Source organism: Microcebus murinus, chromosome 8, assembly GCF_040939455.1.
Source record: "Microcebus murinus isolate Inina chromosome 8, M.murinus_Inina_mat1.0, whole genome shotgun sequence".
NCBI lineage: Eukaryota > Metazoa > Chordata > Mammalia > Primates > Cheirogaleidae > Microcebus > Microcebus murinus.
The window spans coordinates 78,653,999-78,659,998 of NC_134111.1; positions in this window are offsets into that span (position 1 = coordinate 78,653,999).

Genomic DNA, 6,000 nt, shown 5'->3' on the forward strand with positions numbered 1-6,000 from the left:
ATCAAGCAGCTGTATTGAACACTCTGTTAGATGCTGAGAATAAATAGATGAAAAGACAGGGCCATTGCCTGTGAGGTGCTTAAAGACCAGAGAAGAGACAGACAGATGCTTGTTTCTAGTTCCCTGCACTGCAATGCAAACCTCATAAGCACAGGGGTTTTTGTCAGTTATTTCTCTCTGCGGTATCCTCAGGACATTGAACAGTGCCTGGCACATTGTAAGGCATTAAAAAATATTTGATGAATGAATAAATAATGACAATCTTGCTGAGGAAGTAGGAGAAAGCTTCACAGAACACATTAAACGGAGTCTATTCTTGAAGACATTATTTCTTGAGGAAAGCGTACAAACATCCCCATGGGAGGAGAAGGCCTTCTCGAAATGCTTGGGCACGAAGCAGGTGGCACGACTGGCTGCCAGGAGAGGAGGGCGTGTAAGTAGAGCTAAGATCGTAAAGGACTTTGTGTGCCATGTTGAGGAATCTAGAACTTTAATTTTTATCTTGTAAGAATTTTAAGCAAAATGTTTGCACTGTGGTCTGAATGTTTGTGTGTCCCCCCTGCCCAAAATTCGTATGTTGAAACCTAATCACCAAGGGGACGGTGTTAAAAGGTAGGGCCTTTGGAAGGTGAGTAGGTCGTGAAAACTCTGCCCTCAGGAATGGGAGTAATACCTTCATAAAAGAGGCCTGAGGGGCCTGGCGTGGTGGCTCACACCTGTAATCCTAGCACTCTGAGAGGATAGCTCAAGGTCAGGAGTTCGAAACCAGCCTGAGCAAGAGCGAGACCCCGTCTCTACTAAAAATAGAACAAAATTAATTGGCCAACTAAAAATATATAGAAAAAATTAGCCGGGTATGGTGGCGCATGCCTGTAGTCCCAGCTACTCGGGAGGCTGAGGCAGAAGGATCGCTTGAGCCCAGGAGTTTGAGGTTGCTGTGAGCTAGGCTGATGCCATGGCACTCTAGCCGGGACAACAGAGTGAGACTCTGTCTCAAAAAAAAAAAAAAAAAAAAAAAGGCCTGAGGGAGCTTGTTGGCTCTTTCTACCATGTGAGGACACACAGAAGGCACCATCTATCGGGCACCTCACCAGACACCAAATCTGTTGATGCCTTGATCATAGGCTTCCCAGCCTCCAGAACTATCAGCAATCAATTTCTGTTGCTTATAAACTACCCAGCCTAAGGTATTTTGTCATGGCAGCCCAAACAGACTAAGACTGAAATTGGTACTGAGAAGTGGGGTGTTGCTATCACAAATATCTAAAAATGAGGAAGCAGCTCTGGAACTCCATAATGGGCAGAGGCCTGAGAGTTTTGAGGTACCTTGTTACAAAAAGAGCCTTAAGGATGATTTTGATGAGGGCTCAGAAAAGGAGAGTTGTAGAGAAAACCTCGATCTTCTTAGAGACGATCTAAGTGGTCGTGATCAGAATGTTGGTAGAAATGTGGGTGACAAAGGCCACTCTGATGAGGTCTCAGATGGAAACGAAGAGCATGTTCTTGACAACTGGAGGGAAGGAGACCCTTGTTACAAAGTGGCAAAGAGCTTAGCTGAATTGTGTTCATGTTCTAGCGCTTTCTAAAAAGTAGAACTTCTGAGCAATGAAGTAGGATATTTGGCAGAAGAAATATATAAGCAAAGTGTGTGAGGGTGCAACATGGCTTCTCTTGAATGCTTACTATAAACTACAAGATGAGAGAAATGCTTTAATAAGAAATTTACAATCAAAAGAGAAGCAGAACTTAAAGATTTGGAAAATTCTCAGCCTGACCAGGTTGGAAAGAATGAAAAGCATATTTGGGAGAGAACACCAACAGTGTGGCCAAGCAACCATTTGTGTTTGATAAGATTAGTACGATTAGGCAGAAGCTAGGTGCCATCCATCAAGACAAGGTAAGAAGGACCCGAGAAGCACTTTTGAGATCTTCAGGGCTGCTGCAGAGAGGCCCTACTAGGGCAATGTCTAGTGGAGCATGGAAGTGGGGCTGCCCCGAGACCCCAGAATGGTAGAGCCACCAACATGCAACTCCAGCCTGGGAAAGCTGCAGGCAAATGACTCCAACCCACGAGAGGAGCAATGTGGGCTGTGCCCAGCTAATTCATGAGGGCAGGGCCACCTGGAACCTTGGGGGCCCAACCCTCAACCCAATGTTTCCAGAAGCTGAGACATTGAGTCAAAAATGATGATTCCCAAGGCTTAAGTTTTTCTTTTCTTTTCTTTTCTTTTTTGAAACAGAGTCTCACTCCATGCCCTGAGTAGACTGCCATGGTGTCAGCCTAGCTCACAGCAACCTCAAACTCCCAGGCTCAAGTGATCCTCTGGCCACAGCCTCCCAAGTAGCTAGGACTACAGGCACATACTACCACACTCGACTAATTTTTTTATATTTTTAGTAGAGACAGGGTCTCCATCGTGCTCAGGCTGGTCTCAAACTCCTGACCTCAAGTGATCCTCCTGCCTCGGCCTCCCAGAGTGCTAGGATCACAGCACCCAGCCAAGGTTTAAGATTTAATGTTGTTTGTCCTAATTGGTATGAGTTACTTGAGACCAGTTACCCCTTACTTCCTTCCTATTTCTCCCTTTTGGAATGGGACTGTCTACCCGATGCCTGTCCCGCCATTGTGTTTTGGAAGCACATACTTCTTTGACTTCACAGGCTCACAGCTGAAGTGGAATTTGCCTCAGGATGAATTATGACTCATCCTTAAGTGTCACCCACATCTGATTTAAACAATGTGTAGATGAGACTCTGCACGTCAGACTTTTGAGTTAGTGCTGGAACATATAAGACTTTGGGGGCTATTGGGATAGAATAAATGTATTTTGCATATAAAAAGGACATGAATTTAGGGAGAGGGCCAGGGTGGAATGTTAGGTCTGAATGTTTGTGTCCCCTAAAATTCATATGTTAAAACTTAATCACCAAGGTGATAATACTAGAAAATGGGGCCTTTGGGAGGTGATTGGGTCGTGAGAGCTCTGCTCTAATAAATGGTATTAGTGCCCTTATAAAAATGGGCTCCCCAGACACCAAATTTGGTGGTGCCTTGATCGTAGGCTTCCCAGCTTCCAGAACTGTAAGCAATAAATTCTGTTGTTTGTGAATTACCCAGTGTAAGGTATTTTGTTATAGCAGCCCAAACAGACTAAGATAGTTAGCATTTTGGAAAAGTCACTGAATTGTACTCCAGACAAGCAGCACTTATCAAAGTTCCTCCTTCTTGCCACCCCCCAGGCATCAGAAGCCATTAATCACGTCTTATCTTCAGCTAATCCTTTGTTTCTGTTTCCATGCATTCTGCATCATTCCTGCTGAGAAAGTTTCCTAGACTTTCCCACCCCAGCCTTCCCACTCAAGTCCCTCTTCCCTGAAGTATCTTATTGTCAGAGCAAAGAGAAAGAAAATGAAAAGGGATGCATGTGAACCGGTTAGGTAGATAACAAGGGATTCTGGGTCTCCTAGGGAAAAAAGTGGGTGCTGTTGCCCCCATCATTGTGCTGCCCCATCCTAATCCTGCCCTGAGCTACTGCCATACCTGGGGGAGGAGGGAGCACCCTGTGAATCAGCCAATCATAACTCACCAGCTACAAAAGAATGCAGAGGACTCTCTAGCCTACGGGCCAAGCTGCATAGCTGCATAGGTACCATAGAGTCTAGAAATTGACCTAGAACAACCTGCATATGTAGTAATGCAACTCCCAAGTGTCCAATCAAAGTACTTCCATGGTGACATCTGAGCCACTAGAGAGGTCCCAATTTGAGCACTATAAAACAAGATGCATAACCAACCCCTTTTTGTGTGTCCTTCCTTTGGTTCTCTCTTTGCTGTGACAATGGGTCCAATCATCATCTGTGGCACATGTAGCATGCTCTGTAAACCTGTATCTTGCTCTTGCCCTATAATCCTATCTTTCTCTCCTCAATAAACCTCATGCTCATGCTGGCCTTACTTTGGTGTGTCTGGTCATTCTTCAGCCATGAATGCACTGAACACGACATTTTCACACTGAAACCTGACAAACCCATGTGGTGGCCTTTCCCTTGTGAGACTGCTCTTTCGGCTGGCATTTAAGGGTCCTCCATCAGTTCCTAGTTTGGATTCTCCTGGATCCAAACTAGGATCCTCTTCCCTGAAGTATCCCTGGAAGCAGGTGCTGAGATTAGGACTAGAGAGTAAACAGGCCACTGGGGAGATCCTGGGAAGAGCAAGGGAGTGAGTAGGGAGAGTAAGACACAGAAGGAAGGAAGAAACAATGAAGGGGGAGTGGTGAGTGGCTGCCACAGTGGGATGCTGGGGCTTGGTCCCACCAAAGGGCTGCTCAGAACTGTCCCCAGGAGGGCCAAGGAAACAGGGGTATTTTTCCACCAATTCCTCGCCCTCACAGGCTGAGAACTGCCCCTGGGGGCACTAAATTCCAGGCATCTCCAGTCTGTCCTGTGCTCTGGCTGGCAGAGCCCTCAGAGAGGGAAGGAGGGAGATGGGGGCACTTGTGGTAGGATGCTGGCAGCACACACAGGAACTGCCTTTGCCGCTGCAGGTGAAGCCAGGGGTGGGCCAAGGGAGTGAGGGCAGGGCTCCCACACCATCGTCTACACCGCCTGCCCTACCAGGGGCTGTTTTCCTTTGTGAAGCCTGTGCAGAGACAATGCTATGCAGTTACCACACCAGACCTTCCTAGACATACAAGGAAGATTACATGTCACAGGATCCCTTGCAGTTTAAGCCATCCCATTTGCAGCTACGTTGGGAAGAGGCTGCCAGACAGAGTTCTGCCTAGTACAATATGGACAGAAGTGATCAAAGTCACTTCCAGGCCTGACCCTTAAAAACAATTTGTGTGATCCACCAGCTCTTTTCTTCAGTGACCAACTTGAAGTCTACGTATTTAAGACGGTAGCAACATAGCAAGAAGGAGCTTTTATCCCAGAGTCGCTGCATGGAGGAGCCCACCGAGGAAAGCTTCTCAAATGACACCAGACTGTGACATGAAGGAGAACCAGACAGTTGCATGGAGCCCCTAAGATTGAGAGGCTTGTTTGTTACTGCAATAGAGCCTCACCTAGCCTAACTAACACGGAACATGTGTTGGCTCTACTGACAGTCTCTGCATGTTCCGGCAATATGTTTCCTTTCCTCTTTCTTCTTCATAACTTGAAAAGAACAGTTTAATGCAATTTCAGGACTGAAACAGTATGCTTAAGTTTCAAAGAACAAATATGCTTAGCTGAGTGATATTCTTGCAGCTTGCAATGAACCTGTGATGCCCAGCTGGTATAATAGTCTTGATAGCATCTCTCCAGACCCCCTGCCTACTTTGACATCAGTCTTGGCAGTAGGATTCAGCTGCCCACCCCTCTATTTAACAGATCTAGAGAAACTACCAATTACTGCTAACCGCCTTGCATGGAGCAGCCCTCAGGTCAGACGATGACATCCTGGAAGGCCATTTGCAATGATTATGTAATTAATATTATCATGATGTATAACTGCGTGTAATGGTTTTTATCGATAGAGACCTTTTCTTCCTAGGCTATTCTTCAAAGTGAGGTGGTCTCTTGTTCCACCTGCATGACATTAGGAGCAGTCTTTGGCAAGACGGAAGGTCTTATTGTACGTCTTTAAGTGCTTTCTTTGAAACTCCTGGAAGTTTTGAACTAGATTTTGCAGCTCGACATCACCTTCACAGTCTTGAAAGGCATCAGTTCACACAAATGCTTGATCACAAGCCGCAAAGCAACAGCCATTGACTCCTCCCAAAGTCAACACTTAGATTTATTGACAGAGAAGCACATAACCGACAGAAACTTCACCCCACTCAATATTTGCCTAGAGACAGTAAATCTCGACACTGACCAAAACTGAAAGTCGATGGATATGTATTGTTACATACTCTCTTTGGCAAGAGTAATCAATTGGGTATGGATTTTGAAATAATTTCATTTTGATTGGAGTGTGGAGCTCGCCGGACAGTGCAGTCAGAAAACAGAGGGTGG